This window comes from Nyctereutes procyonoides, unplaced genomic scaffold (assembly GCF_905146905.1).
Source record: "Nyctereutes procyonoides isolate TBG_1078 unplaced genomic scaffold, NYPRO_anot_genome, whole genome shotgun sequence".
Lineage (NCBI taxonomy): Eukaryota > Metazoa > Chordata > Mammalia > Carnivora > Canidae > Nyctereutes > Nyctereutes procyonoides.
Window position 1 is genome coordinate 19134402 of NW_026575082.1, and position 18730 is coordinate 19153131.

The window sequence follows — 18730 nt, forward strand, 5'->3', positions numbered from 1 at the left end:
TGTAGTAAAACCAACTTTGCCTTAGCCCATGTTTCATTTGCTATTTTATTTACTGTTCTGAAGAAGATCATAGTTGGTTAAGGTGCTTGATAAATGAGCACATGGAGATATAAGCAAACATATGCATGGGACCCTGCCCAACTCTTCGGCTGGCCCGAATGCCTCATGCTAACAGCAGGAGATGACAGTTTCCATCAGCGATGTCATAACCACCCTCAGCATAACTAGCTCCTAGTGGAAGTCTGCTTGATTTTTAATACTGGTTGTGCTTCTCCCAGTGGCCAAGCCCCAGAGCTTCATGTTTTATCACCTCCTCCCATAGTGACCAGAGCTGATTCGCTTGTTTCATGCTGCCTTGACCGGTGCTTTGAGTAGGAATTCACCTCTTCTAGCTCTGCAAACATTTTGTGGCAGTTCTCTTATGCCTCTTGGCACTTACGAATTTGTCCTTCTTAGACTTAAAAATTCCTGGAGGCCCCAGCCTGTGTGTCACTCTTCACCTTTCCTTTTCCCAGAGCACTCAGTACCGTGCCTGCCAAATATAGGCATGAACTGACCTGGAATATGGACAAAGAAAATCTTCTCTTGTCTCTTTTCTTTATTGACTGCAGAATTGGAAGGCGGAGTGCCCGGATGTCTTCGTGGGCTTTCAGGAGTATCACAGCACCTCTACACCAGACACAAGTCATTTTCACTATTCAAGGGCATCAGTGTTTAAAGAAGCTTTTTGCAAAAAGAAGTTTTTTTTTTAAAAAGTATCCGGAGTAGGGGTAGTACCGTAATTGCTACCCATTATATTAGTTTTAACAATAGGACATTGCCATTGTTAAGGTCACATGTGGTGTTTGCTATCTAATGGCTTAATACGAATTAGTAGATTTAGGGGCATGATAAGAAATCGGACATGGTAGTTGTGATGTGGAAAGAAGAAAGCAAAGAATACTATTGAAAGGGGTTTTGGGATCCCTGGGTGGCGCAGCGGTTTGGCGCCTGCCTTTGGCCCAGGGCGTGATCCTGGAGACCCGGGATCGAATCCCACGTCGGGCTCCCAGTGCATGGAGCCTGCTTCTCCCTCTGCCTGTGTCTCTGCCTCTCTCTCTCTCTCTCTCTCTGACTATCATGAATAAATAAATTTAAAAAAAATTTAAAAAAAGGGGGTTTTAGGTAGAGGCATCAGGCAATGATGTTAATTGGAGGAAGGGGAGTAACAATGATGGGGGGGTACATTACCAACTGAGTCCCCCTGAGCCCTATAAAGTTGCCCAAGGCCACTTCTATCACAACAGACCAGTGCCTCCAAAAGTTTGCTACATTATATTATGTGAGGTCAGCCCTTCTTTCTTTCTGTGTTTGTTTCTTAGTATGCATACCTCAGGAGCGTGAGGCCATGGAGAGTGGTTTTTCTCAAACAGAGACTGTATCTACAAGCCCTTACTCATCACAGATAATTTTTGGCCCAAACTAAATGCTTTTTACCCATGAATTTTTGCTAGTTGGCATCATAAACCAAAACCAAAATCAGATTAACAATACCGCTCCTATACTCTCTATTCACACATGGGAATACCTTGAGTTATCGTCAAGATGAAAGGTCCCAAACTCTGCGGTCAATTTTTAAAAATGAGAAGTGTAGCCAGAGCCACAGGCTCAACTGCTCCAGTGAGTCAAAATCCAACTGGCTGAGGCTTTAACTTTCCATCATATTAATGTACAATAATGCCTGGAGATCTTGCTATAACCCATACTCTGTGTGTCTCTTAGATATTCAAGGGCACGTAAAATGAGATCCTGCTGAGCAAAAGAAGAGGTGTCAGCATTTATGTTAGGAGCCAATAAAGGGTGCATCCACTTAATGAGGTGGGGCGGGAAGAGGAAGATGTGGGAATTATACGTTTTAAACAGGGTAAGGAAGAAATAGCCCTTTTTTTGTATCCTAGGAAGGTGTAACCCCCCCAAGATGAAATCTATAAATCAAGATATTTTAATGTTTCCTCTGGAAACTTGCTCTTTCAGAAGGCCATCAAGCAATTTTCATGAACTTGTCTATTCTCCCTCACACCTACATTGACAAGTGAAACTTTCCTGTTCTATCATAAGCAAGACACAGAAAATGGAGGTGTTAAGGGCCATCTGGTAATTCAGTAACACATATATTGATGTATGTGTGTTACACTTAAAGGCACAGTATAGTAGATCAGCAAAAGACGACTACTTCTAGATTCAGCTCTAACACTAACGAGGCGATGAGAACCTGGATAAATTCCTTAACTTTTGGAGTTTGGATTTCTCACCTGTAAAATAATTACATTGAACTTGACAATCTCTATTGAAAGGGCTATCCAGTTGTGCTGTTCCATGACTCTGGATTAAGTTACTGGTGCTAGACATAGATTTCTTTTCATCTTCAGAAAGTATCATTGTTTAATCTATCTATGGTCACCTTGTGAATAAAGGCAAACATTTACAAGGAAACTATTAACCGAGAAATAATCAAATATTTATTCTCTTTGGCTTCCTGTGTTCCTTATTTATTTTCCCCTCCACTGCTATTCAAAACGCGTGGAAGTGAATCAGTTAGGATGTAGGAGTCCTCATACCTTAAAGCCACCTGTATTTTATTTTATGAGAAGGAAGGGACGATAAGGGGAAAATACATAGACATGGCATAAAAGAACAAAAAGACCAGATTGTTGTGCTGCGGGAAGGGAGCCACGGTTCTTGGAGCTTCAATAAAGACTTTCAGAGGAAAATGTCCCTAAAGGAAGCTTTTTCCCCTTAGAATACCTAGATTAGTGTTAATTTTTTCCCATTGTCTTCATATTCCTTCTCTACGTTATATCAGAATTGATTCAGAGAAAGGACTGCACCCAGGGTACAAAATAAACATCTCCAGGAGAGGTGGGGAGGACGGGCAGAGGCAGGAAGGAGATGAAGGAAAATCAATTGCTCGGTGCTGACAACTTCTTCTTGTAATAACAGAACTCTGTCACATTGCATTAGCGGCACTTTGCAATTGTATGTGTTTTTGCTAACAGGCTGTAAAAGTGTAATCATATGAGCACTGAATACATTGTATTAGTGGGAATGATTCAAGGGGATGTGCGCTTTATTACACCAGTATGGTGCATAATGTGTTGCTTACTGAAGTGAGACTTATCATTTTAGTAAAAGAATATTTATTATTTATATGTTTGTTTGTTGTGGTGTTAGTGCCTTCCAGGGAAAGCTGCACACTTCTGTTGGGGGAAGATTTTCTCCCACTCATCTTCCTCTCCCCACTTTGTATATCCGAGCAGCGTGACCCTGAAATTGGGATGAAAAAAATCACTTGGAGTACCAAATTCCCCACCACCGGAGAAAGCAATGGCTCTGCTTGGGTTTCCAAACAGCATTTGTAAAGCTAATGGGATTGTTGCTGTGAAGCATCTTTTGCAAGGAAAGTTGAAGGAACAAAAGGGGAGGAATTGCACATGTGTGTGAGAGCGACTGTGGGTTGGAGAGATACACCCCAAAGGATGTGCTGAGAAAGGCGCAGCTAGAATTAGAGACAGTGTGGAAAGGGGCATGCAAGATCCTTGAGGATGGATTTCTTGGCTTTAGGAAAGTTTGTAGGAATTTAACTATTTCTACCCAAGTGCTGGAATGCGTTTGGGACCTTACTAGATAGAGCCTTTTTTTGACTATTTAGTTCTGAGCTCTTGGAACACTGATTGTCCTATGGCTCGTTGGACATTGATTATACAATGGTGTGTGTGTATGTGTGTGTGTGTGTGTGTGTGTGTGTGTGTGTGCATGCGCAGGCATGCCTCCTCAGTGACATTGTTGGTCCTGAACACAGACAGAGATTGTGCCTTAGACAGCCCCTCCCCTGCTAACACAGCACAGTTGTCCTGGGGTGCTCAACGAGCAGCTCTTCCTTGGCTGACCTCATCCCAAATTGACATCTGGATCTGTGTCTCTATTTGTTTGCTATGGCTGCCGTAACAAAGTACCACAAATTTGGTGATTTAAACAACAGAAATCTATTGTCTCCTGGTTCTGGAGGTTAGCAATCTGTTCATTGGCCATGCTGGTTCCTTCTGAGGACTGCCCCATGCCCTATTCCTAGCTTCTGTGGTTTGTTGGCGATCTTTGGTGCTCTTAAGTTTTTAGGAGTATCACCCTATTCTCTACATTCATCTTCACATGACATCCTCCCTTTGTATGTGTCTGCAAATTTCCCCTTTTTATAACAACACGAGTCATGCTGGGTTAGGAGCCCACCCTGCTCAGGTACGACTTCACAGCAAATACCAGCTAACTACATTTTCAAATAAGGCACATTCTAAGGTACTGGAGGTTAGGACTCAGACATATGGATATTGAGGAGGACACAGTTGAACTCATAACAGACCCCGCCCCTGAGAATTGTCTATACTGCACAATTTGGGATTGGTATGAATTCCCTCTAAATCTGATGATGTCCATCAACTGAAAACTGCCTCTGCAGTTAGGAGTACCAGGCAACACTACCACTCACCATGTGGCGAGCATGGTTTCACGTGCTTTAAATGCATTAATTTATTTAATACTAACAACATCATTATGAGGTAGGTGCTATTACTATCCTCATTTTACAGATGAGGAAATTGAGGCACAGAGGGATTAAGCAAATGGTCCCAAATGACACAACAGTTTCAGGTTTCAAACCTACACAGCTTGGCTCATAAATAGCTGCACTTAACCATGGATTTTTATAGCGTCTCTTAATGAGACAGAGTTTGGATGGCTTCTTATGTAACTGTTTCCTCTCCTTATATAATATTTATATTTATTTTTTTCTGACTAGGGCTTTTTAATACAACAAAACAATGTAATAAAGGACTTTTAGACTTTAAGTCAAATGATGCAAATGAGATGCATATTTTCTTTCTCTAGCCTTGAAATGGATCTCTCACTGAAGACTCTCTAGGAAGCTGCTCTGGGACTTGGGCATGGTTCAGTGGCAGGGGAAGTGAAGTTGGGTGTGGCTGGGGTAGGATGGTGTTGGCTAGAACTCCAAATTACAGTTCCTCAAAGTAATGTGCTGATTTTGAACTATATTTGGGCTTGCATCCATTGAAATGAGTCCGGTCTGGTGGACAGAGAATGTCAGCAGGTAACTTCAGGCTGGGGTGGCATTTGGAGGCAGGGTAATAAGTGGATCTTGGTTCCTGTGGTTAGTGATTTAGGGCAGGAGTCCTTCTAGTGGTAGACGCTATGGACATAGGGGTCCAGCTCCTAGGGGCAGAGGCCTGGCGAGGATGGCCAAGGGGAATTAACATGTATTGAGCACCTGTTGGACCTTCAAAAAAAAAAAAAAACAGTGAGAATTTATTATTATTTCCATTTCAAAGCTCAGGCTTAGGTGTCACCCAACCTTCCTTTGTACTCACAGCTAGCAGAGGAAGGACCTGGAATTTAAACCCAACTCTGTCCAATCCAAAAGCGTGGACTCGTCCACTGCATTACTTTATCCAACAGGTTTACATAGGGGGAAGTAAGTGGAGCTGAGCATGTAGGCTGCAGGTCCTCAGCGTCTATCAATGAGTGGGGATGGGGGGAAGAAAGGAGCTGATACCATTCGTGCAGATGGAACTTTCATGTGCACACTTGCTAATGCATTGACCACTTAGGTGTGTTGGCCAGCTAACTGAAATGATGGACATAAGTGGGATCTAAGTGAGGATCAAGTCAGAATTGTCCTAAAAGGAGGGTGCCTTTCTAAACTTGCAGTCTATTTAAAAGCTTCCACATTGGCCTCTATTTTTATTTAATAGTTTTATTTCTGGTTGATACTAATAAACTTATCCTGGAAATAAATAGCAGATCAAGTCCAAAAAAAGTCACCCTGGTTTTCTCCTTATGTGTTTCCAGCACATGCTTCATTTCCACAGGAATCCAGATGTGGGACTCTTATGGTCTGATTGCCGAGCAGGGGGATCAGGAGCATGGATCGTGTGTCCTGCAGAAAGACAATGCCGGCATTCAAAAATGTTCACTACGGAAATATTTTTGATGTTGATCCTGAGCACTTCATCGGGCTCCTCTGCTGACTTTTCAGTGCATTAATCCCGAGTTCTTCAGGCCCCATGGGGTATTATCATTTGCTTTTTTAAAAAATTAAAAATGGATTATACCTTGCCTTGATTTATGCTTTTTGTGTGGCTTCATATTCAATTATACTGAACTCCATTTGTGTGGCAGCACCATGTGCTGTATAAAGTCACTCTCTTGGTTCAGTGATTCTTCTACCACCATTCTTGCTAATCAAGTAGTAGGTACGTATTGTATACCTACCTATTCTGTGATAGGTTCTGTGGGTGAAGCAGAAGCACAGTAACCAAGGTCCTAACCTCACGTCTTATATTCTTACCAGGAGTAAAAAGTCATTGATATATGTGAAAGTGGAATACCAGTGGGAGAAGTGAGCAATAGTTCCACGGAATGGTTCTAGAGAGGTTGACAAAGTAGTAATGAATGGTGCAAACATCTGCGCTAGGAACTCAGAGAAGGGGGTCTTATGGTGAGTGGTGCTGTCCTGGGAAGACACCAGCCGGCAGGTGGAGTAGAGAAAGACTGTATTCCTCACGTTCAAGTGTCCCCCTGGAGCATTTTGACCTGAGGTTAGTATGGAGAAACACTTTAGGACAGTTGTTTTTACTATCCCTTCAGCTTTTTATGAATTTTTTTCCAGTGATAAAATCCTCCAGAGAGGTTGCATGGGTTATTAGTCCATCTTTACAGGGGTTCTTTTTGGGCCTGGTGGTGCATCCAGGGAAGAGCGTACAGTAGCTCTTAGGTCTCTGCTCCGAGTTCTGTCCTCCGCCAGCCCGTGTGAGTGTGGCATTCCTCTGTCCACCCAGAATGGGGCTCTCAGCAGAGCAGAAGTGGAAGAGACACTGGGAGTGGGTGGGTCTGACAAGGACAGCTCTGAGTGACAGCCTCACAGAATGTCTAGAAATAATTTAATTTGGGGATGAGCCTATTTTAATGCTAATAATTATGTTTCTCAATAATAGGAACAATGGTATTTTAATTCCAATTCAATTATCCGACGTAAGTAGCATCGATGCCCTTTATCAAAACAAATCTCCAATGTGAAATGTCTAATAAGAAGTGACAGGTGGTTGTACTCTGTGAGCCTCACCATCTTTTGCTGGTACTTGCTGTGCCAGGTTAAATAAACCACCCTTCAGTGTGGGAAGCTCCTGAGGTGGCCCTCGAGGGCACTGAAGGTAGTGAGTATCCTAGGACCAAATGGTGACGTCTTTGGCAAAAAGACAAAGCTACTAGAGACAGCTGATTGATTGCTGGCTGTGACTTGAGGCTCTTGACTGTCGTTTCCTAATTATCAAGGCTGGAAAACTCAGGTGAGTAAAGAGCAATAGTGCCTTGTGTAGGTTTAGTCCTAGTTATTCTTAATTCTCAGTCATTTTTTTCTAAGTGATAGGATTAGGCAGTGAGGTAAGAATGGATAGATAGATCATTTCAATTCCCTTATTGCTACTGGGAAAAAAGTAGTTCAAAAGAAATATCTACCAACAATTAACTAATAAAGTCAATATTTACCAACAATTGACTAATAAAGTAAAGACGTTTTTAAAGAAAGAATGTCTTATTATGGGAGAATGTCTCTTGAAAAAAATTATGATTTTTTTTTCTGGATAAAAGGCTGTTGAATAGTTCTCTTGGCAGCGAGAAAGATGTGTACTGCTGCTTTTCTCTGTGTGTAACCATCGATCCCACATTTCCTTGACCCTTTTTGGACACAGAATCCCCAGAGCTGACTCTCCTCACGTCTTCCTTGGAAGTATGCAGCCTTAATTGGGATTAATGGAAGAAAAAAAAGACATGAGGAAACTCAGGAAAGCCTTCAATACGTGTGTCCCAGGTAAAGGCCTGTGGGCTTGCTTGGCATCTTGGTAGCCTGGTTGGAAATGGCCCTTCCATGGGTGTGGATGACCTCAGAGCTTAATTATAAAGGAACAATATCGCTCAAAGTTTAAAAGAAAATTGAAGTGGAAACAAAGTCTAATGATAAAAATCTGGATGTTAGATCAATATTTTTTTGTGTTTTTGCCATGGCAGAAAGGTCACTGAAGTCCCAGGTCCTGGCTCATATGGCCAAGAGACATAGCAAGGCAATAATGAAAACCAGTGGGATTGGAGAGTCTGCCTTCTGAGATCCCATTGTGCTGTATTTTGAATGAATATGTGACACTTAAGGTACATTTGGGAGAGAAAATTCTATTTTTCATATTTTCTTTCACTAAACTCTTCACTAATATTTTTCTAGTTATTACCACTTGCATTTTAACATTCTTACTGATCCAGCCCATCTTCTTAACCTTCTCACTGCTTGCCTCTCTCATTACTTCTGAACGCCCTCACCCTTGCCTTATCTTTCAAGGCACAGAACAAATAAAACCTCCACTGTTTCCCTAGATCATTTAGTTTGTACTTGTTGTAGGGACCCTGAGTTAGGACATATTCTGTGTTCCTGTTACTTTTGTACAAGCCCTTTCCTGATTCATCTTTGCAACCCACACAGCTTCTTGCATATTTGAAATGTTAAATAAAAGTTTTTGAATGAATAAGCGATTGGGGATAAAGACTCATTTGGATCTGTGAGAAGCCTGAGCTTCAGAAATTTATTTCAAATTATAGAGATCCTGTGAGTCTACTTTAATGATGGCATTTACCTAAGCCCTTAAAAATATTTATTCTCTGAAGGAGGTTAAATATCCCCTTCAAATCCCTTTCCTCCAAATTTGTCTCATTGACTCAGTAAACACTTTCTTTACAGATACTATGAAATGTTTTAGACCAGTTTTTGTCCGGATGATAAGAAAATATCAAAGAGTGTGAATTAAAGAGTATTGCATCTGTCCAATATATCCTCAAGTCATTTGGATTTTCCCTCCAAAGTATATCTTAAATACAATTACTTCTCTCGATCTGCATTGCCATCACCCCTAGTTTGACCCAGTACTCAATATCTTTTCCCTGGTCCTCTGCTCTAGCATCTTAATTGGTCTCCCAATTATTTGCTATTCCCGCATTTACTCATAAGGCCTCAGCAACATTGCTTTCCAATTCCTTAAACTGTTAAACAAAACAGGAATAATATAAAACAAAAATGAAATCAAAACAAATAATTTCCTAAAACCTCAGGGAAATCTGACTACACCTTCTGCTTGTCCTTCAAAGCCTTTTTTATACCTTAAATCATAATTTCTTGTTTGATGCCAATATCCATATTAAATATTAAGTTCTGGTGTTTGGGTGGCTTAGTTGGTTAAGTGACTGATACTTAACACACTTGGTTTCAGCTCAGGTCATGGTCTCAGGGTCGTGAGATCAAGCTCTCCACCACACCCCTGGCTGGGTTCCATGCTCAGTGCGAGTCTGTTGGAGATTCTTTCCCCCTCTGCTCCTCACCCCACTCACATGTGCACATGCTCTCTTTATCTCTGTCTCTATAAAATACATTTAAATAAATAAATAAAATCTTAAAAAAAGATAAATCGTAAGTTCCATAAGGGCTGAGACTGTGTACTTTGTTCAGCACAGTATAGCTAGTACCAAGGTAATGAGTGGTTGAAGATAGGTTCTAGCTCAATAGTTTGTTAATAGAAAGCCTATAGATTACATCCATGGGTCTTAGTCTTTCCTCTCCTGGGAGAGATTTAATAGTCACCTTCTTTCTGATGATAACTGTTCAGAAGTTTGAAGGCTGCCTTCTTTCACCATGCGGTCTGCTCTAAGTTTGTAATTTTGCAGGTTATTCATCCCATACCTTTTGAGGCACTTTGCCATTCTGGTCCCTACCAATATGTACTCTAGTTTGTGTGTTGCTATTGAAAAGTGGCATGCAGAGGAGAGTGTGATATTCCATCTGTGGTTTGACTGGAGAAGGACCAGCATCTTCTTCAAACATTATACCTTCATTAATGTAGCCTAAGTTTCATGAATTCCTGTGTACATTCATCGTCTTGCTCTTGATGCTTGAGCCCACAACTGAGGAACACTCCTAGATTTCTTTTTTTTTTTTAGATTTTATTTATTTATTCATAGAGACAGAGAGAGAGAGAGGCAGAGACACAGGCAGAGGGAGAAGCAGGCATCATACAGAGAGCCTGACGTGGGACTTGATCCAGGACCTCCAGGATCACGCCCTGGATTGCAGGTGGCGCTAAACCACTGCACCACCGGGGCTTCCCCCTAGATTTCTTTGTTCAACATGCTCCTAAGATGTATTGTTGGTGTTTTGGACTCATTTCCAGAAATTTTCATTTGTTACTATAAAACAAAATCATTTTACCATGCTAACTCCTAATTCTCTCATTCTTCAAAATCTTTCTTGGATTCTTTTTATCTGCAAAAATCTATGTTTTCAATCACTTAACAATTTTTTTTTACCACACACCTACTCTCTGCTAAACTTTGTGATAAATGTGGCATTTTATAAGGTGGTCATGATACCAACTTTCATGGAACATTCTCATCATTGACAAGACTTTTGAACGCCTCAGCAATGAAGGCACATTTGGAATCCATTCTAGGTATCTATCAATAAACCTTATTTCCTCGATATGTTTTTTCAACCAATTAATAGCCCATCTGATGTATTGTCATTTGGCTCATTATTAGTACATTAGCCAAAACATAAGTATATGATTAGAGACTCATTTTAGGCCTTATTAGAGTATAAGTAATAGAAAACTTATTCAAAGTGGCTTAAGTGAAAATAGACTCATAAGGATACAAGGAATCTCATAAACTTAATTGTAGGAAATATTGCTGGGCCCTATGGAATTGGAAAATCATTAGTCATCTTCTTTCTCTGTTTTTCTCCCAAGCACCCATCCACACGCCAGAGCTCCTGCACTCTTCACACTATAGGTTGACTGATTTTGGGAGATTCCTAGCTTCACCTCCCTTTCTTCACCTCCCTTTAACTTTGACTTTCCATGGCACCAACCTGGGCACCATTTCTACATGGGCATTCTTATCCTGGGACCCAGTACCATCTGCCTGATTTTCCTTTCTTTCTTTTGTCTTTTTTATTGGTTCGAATCCTAGAAGGAGATAATCTGATTGGCCATTGGCTGATGGCAGATTGATTTTTCTTGGTCTTGCTTGTTAAATCAACTATGGGAGAGAAGGAGGGGAATTAAATCATTTTGTCAAAGATCTGTGTCTTACAGGGCTGATTAAGGTGATGAAATTGGAAAGGGAGATTGGGATGGCAAGCACATAGTCTAGCATGCCACTCTGATGAGAGCATCTTCATAAATTTTCTAAAATTTAGACATACTCTAACAAGTTTTCCAAAGGACTAATTTGATAATATTATCAAATGAGTGAGAGTAATCTGGCAGCATTTGTTCTTGGGGAACTTGTTCTTAAATTTTATCACATTTTCTAAGAGACCACAAGCCATTGCTTTAACAATCAATTCTACAATCTTCCCCAGGATCAGCTTTCAGATCATAGATCTATATTGCATAGAATCAAAATTAAGACCAATATTTGCTCCTCCCTAATAATTACAATTCTCAGTGATACTCAGATAAAGGTTAAACAATCTCATTTCAAGTATTTTTAGTATATGAGTATAGTGGACATGGAGATACGTTGTCCTGATTCCTCTTTGAAAGATATTGTCAATACTCATGATATTGTCAACAGTTAGCTCTCAGCTCCTGTGGGGATATCTTTGTTTCAGAGCAATGACTAGCCCTTGGCTATGCCCTTCCAGGAGGCTCATATCCAGTGACTGACCAAGATGAGAGTGCAAAGGCTCTGCCACTTTAGTCCGATGGGCCATTTTAGCTTCAGAGTGATCTGAATGCTTGGCTGAGGCTGCCAGGCCTACAGTGTGGTTTGACTCCTTATACCCAACCCTGATTCCTTCCTTTTCTTTCTTTTTTTTATGGATTTATTATTTTTTTTAAGATTTATTTATTTATTCATGATAGACATAGAGAGAGAGAGAGAGGCAGAGACACAGGAGGAGGGAGAAGCAGACTCCATGCCGGGAGCCCGATGCGGGACTCGATCCCGGGACTCAGGATCGTGCCCTGGGCCAAAGGCAGGTGCTAAACCGCTGAGCCACCCAGGGATCCCCTGATTCCTTCCTTTTCAAGGGTACTTCTCCCTACACATAAAACTCACAGACTCATTATAGTCTGTTTCACAAAGAAACTATCATATTACTATCATATTTTTGACTGGGATTTAATCATCTACTGCTATTTTGACATCTTTCCCCTTGTTGTCTTGTAGCACATGTAATTTCCTTTGTGTCCATCTTGTGTTTTTAACCTGAATGTGGACTCTTTCATGGCAACATTCCACGTACTGTACTTGTTTGTGTCCTCACTGCATTCTTATCCAAGTTTCTTCTCACTGAGGCCATTTTTGGCCACCAGATATAGAACTGCACTACATGCCTCTCAAACCCTGCCACTCCCTAGTTCCTTTGCTTGCTTTATATTTTCTTCATAGCATTTATCACTTGCTAGTATATAGTTTGCTTATTTATCTATTTATTTATTTTAAAGATTTTATTTATTTATTCATGAGAGACACACACACACATAGAGAGGCAGAGACACAGGCAGAGGGAGAAGCAGGCTCCACACAGGAGGCCCGATGTGGGACTCAATCCCGGGTCTCCAGGATCACGCCCTGGGCTGTCAGCACTAAACTGCTGAGCCACCCGGGATGCCCTAGTTTGCTTATTTATTTTAAAAATTATTTATCTCCCCCCCAGTTAGAGTGTAACCTCTATGAAGATAGGAATTTTTCGGTTTTGTTCACTGCTAAAACTCCAGTATAGAGTACAGGACCTGACACAAGTATACACTTAGCTGATATTTGTTATATTAAATTGAGTTAAATTAGCAGAAATCTTCCATTGTAGTGTTGTAAGAGTCTTTTATATCAGGCAAGGTCCTGACAGGAAATCGATGGCACATTCAAACTGGGTATTTGAAGAGACATTAACCAAGGGAACATTTACAAAGTCATAGGAAAATTTGGGGGAATCCAAGGAGTGATACTGCACTACTCTGGGGTTAGTAATAGTAGGGAGCCATTACCACCTCTAGATCCGAATGGGCAAGCAACTATGCGGATCCAGAGAGAATAGTTACAAGGAGAGGGTCTTCTAACAAGAATTGTAACCAATAGTAGAAGGAGGCATTCAAATTGCAGTGCTTGACAGGAAGGGAACTGGGACTTCACTCTCTTCCAACCCTCTACTGCCTCCTAGAAACTCCTAATGGCCAAACTCCCATTGCCAGCAGGCAAAGAAGCTCACTGGTGCAGTCCTTGAGAAAAAGCCTCTCAAAGCATAGAGAGAGGTAGAAAAGGATAGAAATCCAAGGCTAACAGGAAATATCTGGACCATACCTTATAGCAAATGAGCTGTTGCCATTTGGTCACAAAGTTGTCCATAAGACCTGGGAGATTTGCTTAAATGGCTTGAGATTGAGAGAGAGAAAATTTGGAGGGGTTATGTGGATATCATGCAGTAGTCAGTATAGGAGGAGAGAAATCTTCCTGTCTCAAGAAAAGAAAGGAGACTTTCTGAGAATGGGAGCTAGAGCTGGAGAGGAGGACTTCTGAATCTGTATGCTCCACAAACTTAAAAAAGGATAAGATGCTACTTCAGCTCTCTGATTCCTAGACTGAAGGTGGCTTCTGAGAAGCTCCCTTTACATTAGTATTCAAGCCACTCTGAGAAGATTCCAAGAGTGTGGAGAATGACAGGAGGGTTCAGCATCCAAGATTCTGGCTGTTGTTGACAGTTTTAGGCTGCAACTGTGGGTGCCAATCTGGTGCCCCCATTCCCTGCCTGCTGGGAGTGCCCAGCAGTGTCATCGCCCTCCCTTGGCCTGGCCACCTGCCAGTTGGCATTCAGCAGTACACTGGGGCCAAAGTGGTCCACCTTCCTTCTGGGTGAAAGAAGAGGGCTGCAAAATGTCCTGGGAGCCACCTCTAGTGCCAGACATGCAAACAAAACTGGCCGAGTGGAAACAAGCTGAGAACTAATGCAAATGGGGTGTGGGAGACTGAGCACACAGGGCCAGGGAAATGGCACTCTTCATTTCTGCTTGGTCGAGGAGGTGCTATTCTTTCTGAACCTGGGGCAGAGTGGCAGAAACAGCTGTTCAAAACTGTCTCTGTCAACTCCAGCATAAGAGTGTGAGCTTGTTGGGGTAAGAGAGTACTTCTATAGTGGAACACTGCAGAGCATCCATCGACAATCTGTAAAGGCAATGGAGCTTATGTGTCATGCAATTAAAAGAAGAAAAAGAGGAATAAAATTCTGAGAATAGAATTTGTTTAAGGCATGGTGGCAATCATCAGATGGTGGCTGAGGAAGGAGAGAGCTGGGGAAGGAAGACAGGATGCCACTGTGAAATTGCAAAGAGCAGTGAAGTCCTCCAGGAGGGAGAAACCAAGAAAGCAGATGGGAAGCATTCCCTAACTGTAAGATAAAGTCCAAACTGTGTAGCCTGGGGGGTCACAGTCATTTCCATGGCTTCCATGTAACTTTCCTTTCAGCTGATGACTTAACAAGTCAGACTGATGGAAACTGACGATTTCCATTTCAGATCTGAACCCTGAGATTTCAGACTTGAATACTTTTTATTCAACAGGACATTCGCATCTAAATGCCTAGTAATTCCTTCAAATTTAACCCATCCAAAATAGAAATCAATATTCTCATCCCTACAATCACCATCTTCCTTAATTTCTTTTAATTCTTTTACATTCTCTCAAGTTATTCAAATCAGATCCCTAACCACCATCATTACTCCCTTCCTTCCCCTATCTTTCTATCCAACCTATTACCAGGTCCAGTTGGCTTGAGTAGTCTCTCTCCTCTTCAATGTCATTATCACATTGTTTGTTTCCACCTCCGTTATTTCTTATCTGGGTCATGGCATCCTCTTCCAAGAGTTCTGTTCTCCAGGAGTCCAATTTCTATGCTACAGTAAGAGTGATCTTTTTGAAATTTGGAACAGATTATGTTGCTCCCCTGATTAAATTTTTCCTCCATTGTTTCAGGATATGCTTAAAATTGCCCAGCATAGCTTACCAGTGTTAGCTGAAATATTGCTTCCTCAGAGAAGACTCGCCTGATTTGTAGAGTTAGCTAGGTTCCCCCTACCTATACATTCTCATACCTCCCCATGACAGAGCCAGACATCTGACTTATAAGTGGTGTTCCCTTCTCTTAAGTAGAATTTCTATTGATAAATGGCTCTCCACTCAGGAACTTCATTTCTTACCCTTTGCCCGATGTAGAATGACATGGCTCATTTCTACCAATGAAACAAGAGCCCAAGTGATGTTTATCACATCCAGGAGTGGCTAAGTATCAGACCTATCTACTACCTTCCAGGCTGTTACTATCTCATTGACTAATTGGATGAAGAGAATTTAGAAAAATATTTTGGGAAATTCCTGGAGGGTAGAAGGAGCCAGAAGAAGGAAGGAATCTGAATCCTGTCACCCTTGGGAAAGAGAGCTATCCAATCTGCAGCTATAATGTGAGTAAGAAATAGACACTTGCTGTGGTAAGCCATTGAAATCTGGGGATTGTTGGTTACATCAGGTAACATAAGTTATACTAATACCTTTATCAACTTCCTTATCAGTTCTGATGGAATCTTAGTGTTCCTGCTTTTAAAAAAATATATCTCATTCACTAGGTTAAATCTTGAGAGGACAAGGGAAGTGTCTTTCTTGCTTATAACTGTATTCATAGTGTGGCACGTAATTATTTCATTGTTAGGTAATAATAGCTCACATATATAGCTCTTACCATATACCAGGTTCTATTGTAAGCAATTTAATAATACCAGTTCAATAAAAAGATGCTCTAAAAATATTTTTGTGTAAATAAATAAATGAATAAATGCATGCTTTGCCCCCCCACCTCATTTCTCCATCATTTTTGCTAACCTCTCCCCCAAACATTTTCTTGGACCCTAGCTTCCCTGGCCTATTTGCCTTTACCTGGTCAACATCTATTTGTCCTTTAAGATTGTATTCATATGTCTCTGCCAAGGTCCTCTCAGACATGTGTGGGTTTATTGGATGGCCTCCTCTGCCTCGTGCTCCCACAGCCCCTGGGCAGCCTGTCATGGTATTTATTTCAGTTCTAAGTGGTTGTTCTCCTTATAGTTCTCTCTAGATGCTGAAATTCTTATGCATAGTGGCAAGGTCTTTTGTCTTGTGCATCCCCGGTGTGCAGATACTCCATTAATGTGATTGGATAAATAAATGTGATCTAAGTACTTCACAGTGAGACCATGACTGGCTTTTCAAGCTAGGTGTTTTTTTCACTCTGCCTTCCCAAAATGGAGAGTTTAGGAACTCTCCATTTCGGCTTATTTAACCACCATTTCACAGTAGACTTTTAGGCTTGGCTCATTGCATGGTTAGAGAACAAGCTAAGCTACTGTTAGAAAGAGATCACAAAATACAGTGCCACAAGACAGTTTGAAGTTTCTTTCTATCATACCATGGTGGGAAGAGTATCTGCTTTGTGAGGTCCAAGAACCCAGGTCCTTCTATCTTGTGTTCTGTTGCCTTTACAGTATTGTTCTCACAGCATAATTATAACAGGCTCATGTGGCCCTAGCGGTAAGGGAGTCCGGGAAATTTAATCTCTAGCTGGGCAACCAAGACCCAACTAAACCTATTCAAAGGAAGAATAGGAGAACTTTCTGATGGAACATTGAGAGTCTTTAGTCAATGCACCTCCGACCCACTAAAATCATAGCCCATCCCAGAGGGGATCTGGGGTGGGCTATGCTGACCACTGTTCTTACTGCCTTCTACAAATGACAGCATTATTTTTTAGAAGATTTTATTCATTTATTCATGAGAGACACACAGAGAGAAGCAGAGATACAGGCAAAGGAAGAAGCAGGCTCCGCAGGAAGCCCAATGTGGGACTCAATCCCCAGTCTGGGGATTAAGGCCGAGTCGAAAACACACTCAACCACTGAGCCACCCAGGTATCCCGAAATGACAGCATTTTGAATGGCACCACCTACTTGGAACTTGGACTGGTCCTGGGTCTTTGGCTATCTTTTTGTGAGTCTTTTCTTCTCTGCTGAAGCATAATTTCCTCAAGAGCAGGGGCTTGGGCACATGAAGTATAGTGTAGTGAAAAGAACAGAGGCTTTTGTGTCAAGCTGAACTTGGTTCAGAGAGGCACTAACACTCACTAGCTTTGGGAAGTTGAAGTTAGTGGGTTGTTCCATCTCTCTTAGCTCCAGTTGTCAAACAGGACCAATAATTCCAGCCTCCTGGTTATGGTAAAGAGAGCCTATGTAAGAGTCTAGATGGGATTGGTATTCACTGAATAGTATCTGTTATTATGATGATGATCCTGAGGATAATATTAACGTTTTATTTCTTCTATGGAGTCAGATTATATCAAACCTTAAATCAAACACTTAATAAACATTCACTAAAGTTTTCCAATGAAAAATTCCACCAGCAAAATTGCATCCTGAGTGGGCAAGAATTTCTAGATTAGGCTAATAATTAGGTCCTCTCTTGGCTCTAGAACATAGTTTTTACTGCTTGAGTGGAATTCAGTTTCCTGGAGCTGGGGACAAGAGACATGAGCTTCTTATCTGGTGAACTGCTACCTCTTACCCAGACTCCACTATTCCCTTCTTCTTCCAGCATCCAGATATTTCTGGTAAGAACCAAAGAAGGTCATGATACTAGTGTTGTGCTAAGAAGAAGTAGTGTCACCAAGGGCTGTTTAAGTGACTTAAGTCAAGCCATTCCTTTGATGGATATTTGAATGTCTTTTAGAGTTATCACAAGAACAAAATAAGGTAATATAGGTTATATACTTAGAAAATTATAAATGTTCAATATTACCAGTGATTCATAGCTGAAGAGCAATTAATTACCTATTCTATAAAATTCTACTATAGGTACAGTGGAGGCTGTAGAAGTGCATACATACAGTATTCACACAACCAGAAGGGTCTTAAAATTCTGAGATCTTCCAGTCTTGACCTTTACCTAGGCCAGTGTTTCTGAATGATTTGGTTTATTTGAAGATATCTGTAGGCCAGGTGCTAGTCTGATTCTGTGTCCCAGAGAAGCTAGCTCTGCCTCTCCCTTTCGAAAGAAAGAATGTTAAGATCAGATGAGATGGTGTCTATGAAATGCCTTGGTAACTGGGGTGCCACACAGTCCTGCAGAGGGGATGTGGGCGCTGTCTAGCTATGCGGCCTGAGTGGAGGATGATGTCATTGCCAGGAGCTCACCAGCCAGCCAGAAGCTGATTTGTGATCTTTGCACTTTTCAAAGACTACTTTCCCTTTAAAGCTGTTTCATTAATTGCTGTTTCCTGCCTAGTAGAGCCTTGTATCTGGTTTCACTTGTAGAACAAAGATGATTGATGTCCTCCGAGCCCAACGAATGGTTACATCTTTCAGCCTAAGTCATTCGCGTTTCCTCCAGGTCAAGTAGTCTCATGTGACCCACAAGTACCTCCAATATCTTTTCTAAAGTCTTTTAATTATATCCTTACAATACATTTTTAAGTTATGAAAACTATACAGTACATAATTCCAACCCCATCCCAACACCACCACCCCCAAAAAAAATTAAGAAAAGGGCAAGTCTATTACAAATGAAGATGTTTTAC

General features: G+C 41.2%; 1 long non-coding RNA gene across 1 annotated transcript in view; it reads left to right on the forward strand.

Annotated features, from left to right (window-relative positions):
• LOC129514656 (uncharacterized) overlaps nucleotides 1-6070 on the forward strand; it is a 42933-nt gene extending 36863 nt beyond the window's left edge. Inside the window, exon 5 of the long non-coding RNA XR_008665473.1 lies at nucleotides 5896-6070. This is a non-coding gene — a long non-coding RNA (uncharacterized LOC129514656). The remainder of the gene's footprint in view (nucleotides 1-5895) is intronic.
• Nucleotides 6071-18730: the final 12660 nt, after the last annotated feature.